A 12,979-nucleotide genomic window follows, 5' to 3' on the forward strand; every position below is an offset into this window, starting at 1 on the left:
TAATTTCATGGCTGCAGTCACCATCTGCAGTCATTTTGGAGCCCAAAAAAATAAAGTCTGACACTGTTTCCACTGTTTCCCCATCTATTTCCCATGAAGCGATGGGACCGGATGCCATGATCTTAGTTTTCTGAATGTCGAGTTTTAAGCCAACTTTTTCACTCTCCTCTTTCACTTTCATCAAGAAGCTCTTTAGTTCCTCTTCACTTTCTGCCATAAGGGTGGTGTCATCTGCATATCTGAGGTTATTGATATTTCTCCTGGCAGTCTTGATTCCAGCTGTGCTTCCTCCAGACCAGTGTTTCTCATGATGTACTCAGTTCAGTTCAGTTGCTCAGTTGTGTCCGACTCTTTGCGACCCCGTGAATCACAGCACGCCAGGTACTCTGCATATAAGTTAAATAAGCAGGGTGACAATATACAGCCTTTTCCTATTTGTTGTTCATTGTTCAAGGGTAACTGTACTCCTTTTCCTATTGTTCATTGTTCAAGGGTAACTGTATTCTAAAACTAATTTATAATGAGTTAAATATGGGACTTCCCTGGTGGTCCAGTGGTTAAGATTTCACCTCCCGATGCAGGGAGTGCATGTTCAGTCCTGTTCTGGGAGCTAAGATCTCACGTGCCCCTGGCCAAGAAACCAAAATGTAAAACAGAAACAATGTTGTAACAAATTCAATAAAAACTTTAAAAATGGTCCACATCAAAAACAAAAAAAGAGTGAAATGAATTGCCCAAGAACAATAAAGTTTCTGCGTTTTCTAAGTTTGTTTCTTAGAATGAAAGAAAACCAAATTCCTAAGTAACATTTATTGCTTCCCTATTTTTCCTCTTTTAGTAAAAAATACCTTGTGGTAATGGCAATATCATAGTATTTAGTAGTATTTCTTTTTAAAATATTCAGGAGTGAGATGGGGGAAGGAGATTGAAGGGAGGTTCAAGAGGGAGGGGACATGTATACCTATGGCTGATTCACGTTGATGTTTGACAGAAAAGAAAATTCTGTAACACAATTATCCGTCAATTAAGTAAATTTTTAAAAAATAAATAAATACTCCCCTAGTTGGGCTTCACAGGTGGCACAGGTGGTAAAGAATCCACCTGCCAGTGCAGGTGATGCAAGAAATACAGGTTCGATCCCTGGGTCAGGAAGATCCCTTGGAGAAGGAAATAGCAACCCACTGGAGTATTCTTGCCTGGAGAATTCCATGGCCAGAGGAGCCTGGTGGGCTCAGTCCATGAGGTCACAAAGAGTCGGACATGACTGAGCACACAAGCACACGCATTCATCTAGTTTTGCAGTTAAAGTTTATGATAGCATGAGAAGAAAGAATATTTCATTCTTCTTTCTTACATTAAAAGTAGTAATCGGGCTAGTTCCAGAAAAAGATGGGATAAGCACACTCCACCTCGGCTCTTCCACTGAATCCAGCTATGAATACACAGAGCAACTGTTTGAGGACTCTGAAAAGAAAAGAGGTGGATTGGGCAGGAAGACCAGCATGTGAAGTACCACTGAACCAGTGATGTTTGATTCTTATCAATTTTCCCCCTTGGGGTATCCCCCAGCGCATTGAATTCAGTCCCCCACTGCATTGAATTCAGTGCACTGGAAACCTAGAAGTGGGTACTGGGTTGCAGACCAAGAGTGCCAGAAACCTTTAGGTCTGGTCCAAGAAGAAGAAGGGTACTTATATTTGGAGAGAGTGCAGAAATCCTTTTTCTTTTTTCCACCTTTTCTTTGTCCTCTTACAGCACACCCGCAAGCAATCCCATGGTGGTGACAGCGTGAACTACCTGCAGTGAAGCCAGTAGGAGCCCAAACTCGGGGAGATAGCCCTTCCTTTCCATACAGCTTTGTTTCCAAGAGGTTGGAACCAACCTTCATCTTTTTCTCTTTGTTCTCTATTTGCTTGGCTCTGGATACAGATGATGATGGGGAAAGTACACATGGTAGCTAAAGCCTCAGTCTTTTGGCCAGAGAACAAATAGAAGAACCAGAAAGTACCAGGGAGATCATAGAGAAGAAGAAACTAAAAATAAATGACCCCATAAAACTGTATATATAGTTCTCAGTCTACCCTCAGTGTGCACATGTATATGGGTCTGATTCTTTTTAGCACGTTAAAAACTTAGAAACTGAGTATGAAGGAGGAAACAGAACAGGCTCTTGAGAGCAGGATTCCATCTTGGGCCAGACTGTGGACTTTGAGCTATATGCCCAGTATCTATGGAAATGACATACCAACTGGAAAACCAGGCCCCCGGAAGGAAGAGCCCCAGGGCTCGTACCTAGACTCTCCCTTGCCTAAAAGAGTACCCTAATTATCTGTGTAACAGAATAGAATCATCCATTCTATTATGTGTATTGGGGTATGACCACAGGCCTATTGATAATTGTCCACTGTTAACTTCCTAGGCTTAAGGCATATGAATCACAGGTTAACTTTGTATCTTTCTTTTTCCTTTGTTCAGACTAGTTTCAGGGAATTTGGGGAGGTGGGTTTGGGCACGTACACTTAGGGTATATAAAGGTTTTCACAAAAACTGGTTGGGGTCCTTGGCTAAGAAGAGACTCTGCCTTGGGCCTGCCAGTGTCGTAAACTGCACTCCACTATCTGCATTGTCCTTCTGAGTGAGTTTGTTTCCCAGAATGTGTGGCTACAACAAATAGACTACACCCAAATCCCAGACTGGCAATCAGGAGGCATTCACATGCAGTAGATCCAAAATGCACTGCAAAAATTCTGAAAGCTGAACTGACATCCCAACCTGTCTTCTGCAGGCTATGATTCCAACGTCAATTCAGCTTTCAAAACCTTTTCAACACCTGAAACAAAAAGAAACCAAAAAAACTTTTGCCTGCAACCTAACCAGGTTGACTGCCTGCTGAAATAGACAAAAGTTCTGTATTCTCCATAGTATTTAACCAAGGCCCCAAGTTGGTACCAATATTCAAACTGTCAAGGATACTATCCAAAACAGTATACCAGGAAATGGAAAAAGTATCAATTCTTAGAGAAAGACAGTCAACAGATCCCAGTCAGAGATGTTGGAGTTATCTGACAAAAGACATTAAAGCAGCTATTACAAAAGTGCTCTAGCAAATAATCATGAGCACTCTTGAAATTAATGAAAAAAACCTAATCAAATAAATAGATATTTTTAAAAGAATAAGTGGAAATTTTACAATTGAAAAACCACTCAACAGTCTTGAGCATAGTAAACTTGAAGATGAACTAAGAGAATTTGATCTGAAAAATAGAAAAAAAGATTGGGAAAATAAAGCAAAACCATGAGCAGAAAGTTAGAGACTTGTAGGGCAATAATACAGAGAAGGCAATGGCACCCCACTCCAGTACTCTTCCCTGGAAAATCCCATGGATGGAGGAGCCTGGTGGGTTACAGTCCATGGGGTCGCACAGAGTCGGACACAACTGAGAGACTTTCACTTTTCACTTTCATGCACTGGAGAAGGAAATGGCAACCCACTCCAGTGTTCTTGCCTGGAGAATCCCAGGGACGGGGGAGCCTGGTGGGCTGCCGTCTATGGGGTCGCACAGAGTTGGACACAACTGAAGCGAGTTAGCAGCAGCAGCAGCAGCAGCAGGGCAATAATAAAATGTGTAATGTTTGTGCCATCAAGAATACCAGAAGGACAGGATAAAGTGTGGTGCTGAAAAAAATAGTTGGAGAAATATTGGTTGGAAACTTTAAATTTGGTGAAAAACTTAAACCTATAGATTCAAGAAGGCCAAAGTAATCCATCATAATGGAAATCTACTCACCGCCACAATGAGACTGGACAATGATCTTAAAAGCAGCTAGCAAAAAGCATAACCTCAAGGGAAACTGATTTGAATTACTGGATTTCTCATCAGAAATTGTGGAGGCCAGGGGGAAGTGGCACAATACTTCTAAATTGCAGAAAGGAAAGAACTGTTAACCCAGAATTCAATATCCACAGATAACAACCTTCAGGAACAAGAGTGAAATAAAGTCATTCTTGAGTAAAGAAAAAGGAAGAGAATCCATTGTCATCAGACTTGGTTTAAAAAGAATTACCAAAGGAAGTCCTTCAGTTAAAAGGGAAATGACACCATAAAAAAATTGGAACATTCAGGAATGAAGAGAAATAGAAATGGCAATTATCTGAGTTAAATGAAGAAGCTATTATCTTGAGTTCTTAAAATATATTTGATAATAGAAATAAAATATGACATGTTCTCATTGTGTGTAGATGTAGTACATAAGGCATTAATAGCATAGAGGAGAAAAAGATACCTATATGATAGTAAAGTTTCTATTAATACACTCCACTGGAAGTGGAAAATACTGTCAGTAGACTGAAAATGTAAGTATGTATATCCTCATCCCTCAAGCAATCGCTAAAGGATGCTGCAAAGAAATTTAATAAACAACAGATAAAATGAAATACTAAACATTTAAATAAAAAAGGAGAGCAAGAAAAGGACATCAGGAACAAAATATGGGAAATATGAACCAAATAATAAAATGGTAGGCTTAAATGCAAACACATCAATTGTGTGTGTGCACATGTGTGCACACGCACACATGTGATTGGTCGTGTCTGACTCTTTGTGACCCCGTGGACTGTAGCCCTCCAGGCTCCTCTGTCCTTGGGATTTTCTAGGCAGTAAACTGGAATGGATTGCCATTTCCTCCTCCAGGAGATTAGGGATCTTCCTGACCCAGGAATCAGACCTACACGTCAGTGTCTCCTGCATTGGTAGATGGATTCTTTACCAACTGCACCACCTGGGAAGCCCGTGTCGATACTTAGGTGAGATGTAAGTAGTCTGTGCACAGAGGTTGTCAGAATCAAAAACGAGAACCAGCTGTATCCTCTCTGCAAGAAACTTACTTCAAATATAATGATACAAGTAGGTCACAAATGAAAAGATGGAAAAAACAGGCCATGCCAACACTAATCAAAAGAAAGCATGACTGTGTTAATTAGTAGACTTCAGAGCCAAGGGTATCTCCAAGGACAAGGATATCCAAGGATAAAGAGGGACTGAATGTATTGATAAAAGAGTCAATTCACCAAGAAGACATGGTAATTCTAAATGGCACATAAACAGCTTTGAAATGCATGAAGCAAAACCTGACAAAACTGAAAGAAGAAACTACAGTGATGGATCAGCTCACATCAGTCAGAAGGGCCATCATCAAAAAGTCTACATGTAACACATGCTGGAGAGGGTGTGGAGAAAGGGAACCCTCCTGTACTGTTGATGGGAATGTAAATTGGTGCAGCCACCATGGAGAAAAGTATGGAGGTCCCTTACAAAAGCAAAAATAGAACTACCATGTGATTCTGCAATCCCACTTCTGGGCATATACCCTAACCATAATTGGAAAAGAACATGCACCTCTGTGTTCATAACAGCACAGTTTATAATACCCGTGATATGAAAGCAAACTAGATGTTCATCCACAGATGAATGGATGAAGATGACGTGGCATGAGGGGTAAATTAGGAATTTGAGAGTAACATATACACATTACTTTATATAAAATGAATAATGACCTACTGTAAAAAACTTTTTAAAAATCACAAGATATACACAGGAAGCTATAGAACATTACTGAGAGAAATTAAGAATTAATTAAAAAGTGAGTCATATTAAAAATTTTCATATATCTTATTCATGTGTCAGAAGAATCAGTATTTTGATGATACTAATTTTCCCCAAGTTGATTTATAAATTCAGTTCAACCTTAATTAAAATCCTAGCTGGCTTTTTTTTTTTTTTTTTGTAGAAATTGGCAAGCTGATTCTAAAATTTATATGGAAAAGCAAAGACCTAGAATAGCTAAAACAATTCCACAAAGGAATTAAAGTGAGGAGCTAAAACCTCCTCTTTAAAAAAAAAATATTTTAATTGGAGGCTAATTACTTTACAATATTGTGGTATTTGCCATACATTGACATGAATCAGCCACGGGTGTACGTGTGTCCCCCATCCTGAACCCCCGTCCCACCTCCCTCCCCATCCCATCCCTCTGGGTTGTCCCAGTGCACCCGCTTTGAGTGCCCTGTTTCATGCACTGAACTTGGACTGGTCATCTATTTCACATATGGTAATATACACATTTCAATGCTATTCTCTCAAATCATCCCCCCTCACCTTCTACAGAGTCCAAAGGCTGTTCTTTACATCTGTGTCTCTTTTGCTGTCTCACAAATAGGGTCGTCGTTACCATATTTGTAAATTCCATATACCATATACCATATGCGTTAATATACCATATTGGTGTTTTTCTTTCTGACTTACTTCACTCTGCATAATAGGCTCCAGTTTCATCTACCTCATTAGAACTGACTCAAACATGTTCTTTTTAGTAGCTGAGTATTATTCCATTGTGTACCACAGCTTTCTTATCCATTCATCTGCTGATGGACATCTAGGTTGCTTCCATGTCCTAGCTATTGTGAGCAGGGCTGTAATGAACAATGGGGTCCACGTATCTTTCAATTCTGGTAAAACCTCTTTCTTTCATGTCTTATTATAAAGCCTCAGTTAAAGTGCAAAGGCAAGTCAATGGAGAAAGGATAGTCTATTCGACAAATGATGCTGGTGTGATTAGATATCCATATGTTTAAAAAACATGAAATTGGACCTCTACCTTGCACTGCTGCTGCTGCTGCTAAGCCTCTTCAGTCGTGTCTGACTCTGTGCGACCCCATAGACAGCAGCCCACCAGGCTCCCCTGTCCCCTGAGATTCTCCAGGCAAGAACACTGGACTGGGTTGCCATTTCCTTCTCCAGTGCATGAAAGTGAAGTCATGAAGTCACTCAGTCGTGTCTGACTCTTAGCGACCCCATGGACCGCAGCTCACCAGGCTCCTCCGTCCATGAGATTTTCTAGGCAAGAATACTGGAGTGGGGTGCCATTGCCTTCTCCGATACCTTGCACTACGTACAACAAAACCAGTCATAAGTCCAAGTATAAAACCATAAAACTTCCAGAAGAAAACAGGAGAAAATCTTTGGGACCTTGGCTAGGCAGGTACCACACAAGAGAAAAAAATTGGACATCAACATTGAAATCTTCTGTTCCTCCAAAGACACTGTTAGGAAAATGAGAAAACAAGGCACATATCAGGAAAAACATTTATTTACAAGCATATATCTGAGAAATGACGTATATCCATAGCACAAAGAATGGTGAAATCTCAGTAAAATCCCCCACCCTGCATAAATAATACAGAAAAGATTTGAACAGACACTGAACTGGAAAAGATGTGAAGATGGCAAATAAGCACAAGAAAAGATGTTCGACATAATCAGTTGTTAAGGAAATGAAAATTAAAATCACAAAACACCACTACATATCTATTGTTTAGTCGCTAAGTCATGTCCAACACTTTTGCAACCCCATGGACTGTAGCCCTCCAGGCTTCTCGGTCCATAGGATTTCCTGGGCAAGAATACTGGAGTGGGTTGCCATTTCCTTCACCAGGGGAACTTCCCGACTCAAGGTTCAAACCCGCATCTCCTGCATTGGCAGGCAGATTCTTTACCACTGAGTCACCGGGGAAAGCCCACATACCTATTAGAATGGCTAAAAGACTGACCATACCAAGTGCTGACAAGGATGTGGGGCAACCAAAACTCTCATACTGCTGGTGGGAACGTAAACTGGTATAACCAATTGGAAAGCAGGCAGTTTCTTTAAAAGTTATGCGTATATCCAACATTCCATTCAAGGACTTGTACCTGAATGTTCATAGGAGCCTTAATTTTAATAGCCAAAAACTAGAAACAACTGAAAAGTCCATCAATAGGTTTATGGATAAATTGTGGCACATTTGTACATAGCAATACTATTCAGTGATGAAATGAACTATTTATACATACAATAAGGTGGGCGAACCTCAAAATAATTAGGCTAAGTTAAAGAAGCCAGGTGCAAAAGAGTGCATATTGCATGACTTAACTCACGTAAGATTCTAGGAGGTGCAAGCTAGTGTTGGTGATTGCAGATCAGTGGCTTCCTTGGTGAAGAGGGGCGATGTGGATGGAAGGAGGGATCTATTTACTGTGTTAATTCGTGGGTGTACATACACCAAACTTTGAAAAGCTGCATATTCTGAATATCTGCTGTTTATTATATGCCAATTATACCTCAACATAGTATTTTGAAAAAAAAAGTCCTGCAAAAAACTGCAGTTAGCTGTCGGCCTCCAGTCGCAGTCGCTGCATCTGTGAGGTTTGCTGTGGGTTCACACTGATGTGTCGCTCTTGCTGAGCTGTTCCCAGCCTGTGGCTGAGCACGGCCGGGACACTAGCGCTGGGCCAGTCCCGCCCCGTGCGGCCTGGCCAGGACAGAGCTGCACTGCCAGCCGAGGCTCTTCCTTCCTCCCTGCTCTCCTGATGCCAGTGTCAGACCTGCACTGTGGTCTGAGGCTTTTTTTTTTTTTTTTTTTTGTAATTTTACTTATTTATATTTATTTTTGGCTATACTGAGTCTTTGTTGCTGCACACAGGTTTTCCCTGGTTCTGGCAAGCGGGGGCTACTCTCCAGTTGTGGTGAGTGGGCTTCTCATCGCCGTGGTTTCTTTTGTTGCTGAGCATGGGCTCCAGGCACTTGGGCTCAATTGTTGTGGCACATGGGTTTAGTTGCTGGATGGCACGTGGAATCTTCCCGGACCAGGGGTAGAACCCGTGTCCCCTGCATTGGTAGGCGGGTTCTTAACCACTGGACTACCTGGGAAGTCCAAGGCTGTTACTCACTACTGCTCCCTTTCCTGTTCACAGACATCTCTGCCAGGAGACCACTACACTTCTTATTCCATCTTGGTATGTGCTTTCCAGAGGCTTGAGTTGACACGGTATCTTCAAATGTGTGCTGTCTGAGTTTACAATTTTTTGCTAGTTTTCTGCTGGGTTGCTGTCATTTCTTTAAGGGTTCTTGGGACCTTGGACAAGTTACCTAACCTCTGTGCCTCAGTTTCCTCTGATGTAAATGGTAAATAATAAGGATCTCATAAAGCTGTTATGAGCTTCCCTGGTGGTTCAGAGGGTAAAGGCAATGTGGGAGACCTGGATTTGATCCCTGGGTCGAGAAGATCCCCTGGAGAAGGAAATGGCAACCCACTCCAGTATTCTTGCCTGGAGAATCCCATGGACAGAGGAGCCTGGCGGGCTACAGTCCATGGGGTTGCAAAGAGTCTGACACAACTGAGCGATTTCACTTTCAAAATTGTTATGAGGATGAAATGAATTAGCATTGGTTAAGCACTTAGTGCCTGGCACATAGTAATTTCTATGTGTTCACTGAATTAAAAAAAAAAATCCTCTATGTTTTCAGAATGTCCTTTGTTAAATAAGCCTCAGGCATTTTTCCCATCCTGTCACTCATATTTTATCTCTGTGTATGGATACTGTTTTGATCCCATGGAAACTAATTTGTTTCTTATTGCTGCCATAACAAATTTTCACAAATTTAGTGGCTTAAAAAAACCCACAAGTTTATTCTCTAATAGGATTAGAAGTCCGAAATGACCCTTAAAGGGCTAAAATCAAGCAGGGTTGTTCTACCTAAGGGCTCCAGCAGAGACTCTGTTTCTTTGTCTTTCCCAGCCTCCAGAGGCTGTTCTCATTACTTGGCTCATGGCTCCACACCGCATCACCTTTCCTGCCTCTTCTCTGTCACCACATCACCTCCTTTGACCTTCTTGACTCCTTCTTTTAAAAAAAAAAGTCATTTATTTGACTGCCCGGGGTCTTAGTTGTGCCACATGAGATCTGTAGCTGTGGCATGTGGGATCTAATTCCCTGACCAGGGATTGAACCTGGGCCCCCTGCACTGGGAGCACAAGGTCTTAGTCACTGGACCACCAGGGAAGTCCCTTGACTTCCTCTTATAAGGACCCTGGCGATTACATTTCGTTCCCACCCAGATAACTCAGGATAATCTTCACATTCTAATCACATCTGCAAAGCCTCTTTTGCCATAAGGTAACAGTCACAAGTTGTCTTTGGGATGTCTCAGGGATGTCTTTGGGGGAATCATTGTTCAGCCCACCACCGATACCTTTGGCCAAACAGAAGTTTCAGATTTTGATATTGTCACTTACTCTCTTAGTCCATTCCTTTGTGGTTTCTATTGGATGCCAGTCTTCTTGGCAATCATGTATAAGCAACTTGGAAACACAGGAATTTCTAAGTCTGTGAGGTTCGCTCTCGACCAAAGAGGGATGGAGCTAATGCTCCTAGTTTTTGTTCCCTGGGTGAACAGTTCTGAGACTCATTTTATAAACCTTCTCAAAAGGCCCCACAGGATCAAACACCAGTTACCCTGAGCAGTGGCCAAGTTGGAAACACATCCTTGTTTTGTCTTTTCCTCCTTTACAGTTTCACCTCCCAGCCCTTACCTCTTATCCCGGGGATGACTTTCCAAATAAGCTACCATAAGCAAGCCTTTGTCTCAGGCTCAGCTTTCAGGGGAAACGAGATTAAAAGAACAACAACAACAAAAAGACTTCTGGAAATTAAGAACAACTGAAGTGAAAAAAAAGCTTGAAAAGAAAAAGAAAAATTGCAGAAATATCCAGAAAATAGAGTCAAAAAGAAAAAAGAGGCAGAAAAACAGTTAAAGATTTGGATATAGGAATTTCAGAAAAAAGAACATGGAGTGGAAGAAATCATCCGTAAGATTATTTAAGAAATTTTTGCAAAATTAAAGAACATGTATTTCCAGACTGAAAGGGCCTGCTTAGTGCCTTGCACAAGGGTGAAAGTAGATGAAATATCAAGGCCTATGATCTCAGAATTTCAGTATAATGGTGATACAGAGAAGCTCCTTTATGCTTCCAGAGGCAAAGGAGGGGTTCTTTAAAACAATCAGGCATCAGAGTGGCTTTGGACTTCTCAAGGGCAATACTAGAAGATCGTGGAGCAATGCCCTCAAATTTCTGAAAGAAGACTATTTCCATCCTGGAATATGTATTCATCCAAACAATTAAAGGGAAGCATTGAATGAAGACATTTCCCAGACACATTTAGATTAAATTTTACTGAGGGAACCGTCCAATCTCAGTACCTTGAAAAAAGTTTATTTTTTCCTCAGATTACAGATAGCTGTGCCTCCACAGTCCCTCCACGCTCCAAGGCCCTCATTCTAGGATCCAGGATGAAAGAGCGGAACCTAGAGAGAGACAGCTTATCAAGCTTCTGCTCAGATGTCACCTCATACTCTATTGGTCAGAGCAAATGACATGCCCAAGCCCGGTATCAGTGACATGGGGAATTATATCCATCTGTAGGGAAGCACTGGAGGTCACCTAGTAAAGAGCAGGAATATAGGAATATATATTCAGCAAATTCCTGGAAACAATCATTTGTTTCCTCAGAAAGGCACTTCTTTAAGAAAATGAAAAAATCTAATATGAATACATTTACTAGGAAAGGATGTAGACAGCATAAGGAGGTCTGTGGTATAGTAGTGGTTGGCACATAGAAAACCAAGCAAATCTTAAAACTAGTAAGTCTAGGGAAAACATGTTATACAGGAAAAGAAAATCATAGTGACCATAACTTGGCCCTGAATCGCCTTCATAATAATGAAAACACTTGAATATTTGTAACTCACACTTGCGGGGTGGGAAGTACAGAGCAGGAAGGACGTTCACCTAGTGAAGTCAGTTGAGCTAATTTCCTTATCTGTTGAAGTCTTCAACAGGTAGTGCCCAAGATGAGGTTAAAAAGAAAAACACAAATAAATAATATTTTAAAAATCAGTTAAAAGGGTGAAACCTGGTGTTTGCTCTTCAAGGAGAATGGGGATGGGGTGGGGAAAAGTGCTGAAATTGCTGTTGTCTTAAAACCGTGGAGAGACAACTGAGGGTTCAAAAGACTGATTAAAATACCAAGTTTAAACAACAGTCCCCCCATCCTGGACAAAACAAGAATGATGGAGGAGGAAATGGCAATCCACTCCAGTATTTTTGCCTGGAAAATCCCATGGACAGAGGAGTCTGGCATGCTACAGTCCACAGGGTCACAAAGGCCCCGTCTGGTCGCTAAGTCAGACATGACTTGGTGACAAAACAGCAACAATCATCTCAGCTCATCGGGCATTAGATCCCTGCTATAAAGGACTATTTTTGTGAAAAACTGTTTTTGCAAAAACTTGTTTTCACTGACTTCTTGCCTCTATCAAAATACTTAAGAGACCCTACTATATATAAAATAGACAGCTAATAAGGACCTACTGTATAGCACAGGGAATTCCAACTCAATACTCTGTAGCAACCTATATGGGACTAGAATCTGAAAAGAATGGATGTATGTATGTGCACAACTGATTCACTTTGCTGCACACCTGAAACTAACACATTGTAAATCAATTATACTCCAATAAAATTAATAATAATTTTAAAAAAGTGAAATGACTCATCCTCAAATAAGGCATGGTCACAATGCAGTGTCCAATGTAGGCCCATAGAGGGCTCAAGAGGGCCTTGACTGCATTTGAACTTTGTGCATAAGCTGTGTTTACAACTGGCTTCTTTACTAAATTTTTCTGTTGACTTTTGATCTTCCTGCAATAATACTCTTGATCATTGACCTTGAAGTCCTGGGAACGTAGTATAGTTGGTGATCTCAAAAAACCTGGGAGAAAGCAGTCAGTGTGAAATCATACAAAAGAAATTTCAGGATTGTTGCTGCTGCTGCTGCTGCTGCTGCTAAATCGCTTCAGTCGTGTCCAACTCTGTGAGACCCCATAGAAGGCAGCCCACCAGGCTCTGCCATCGCTGGGATTCTCCAGGCAAGAACACTGGAGTGGGTTGCCATTTCCTTCTCCAATGCATGAAAGTGAAGAGTGGAAGTGAAGTTGCTCAGTCCTGTCAGACTCTTCTCGATCCCATCCATGGGATTTTCCAGGCAAGAGTAGTGGAGTGGGTTGCCGTTGCCTTCTCTGCAGGATTGAGCAACTTCACTTC

The sequence above is a fragment of the Bison bison genome, unplaced genomic scaffold, assembly GCF_000754665.1.
Source record: "Bison bison bison isolate TAMUID 2011002044 unplaced genomic scaffold, Bison_UMD1.0 scf7180017864317, whole genome shotgun sequence".
Lineage (NCBI taxonomy): Eukaryota > Metazoa > Chordata > Mammalia > Artiodactyla > Bovidae > Bison > Bison bison.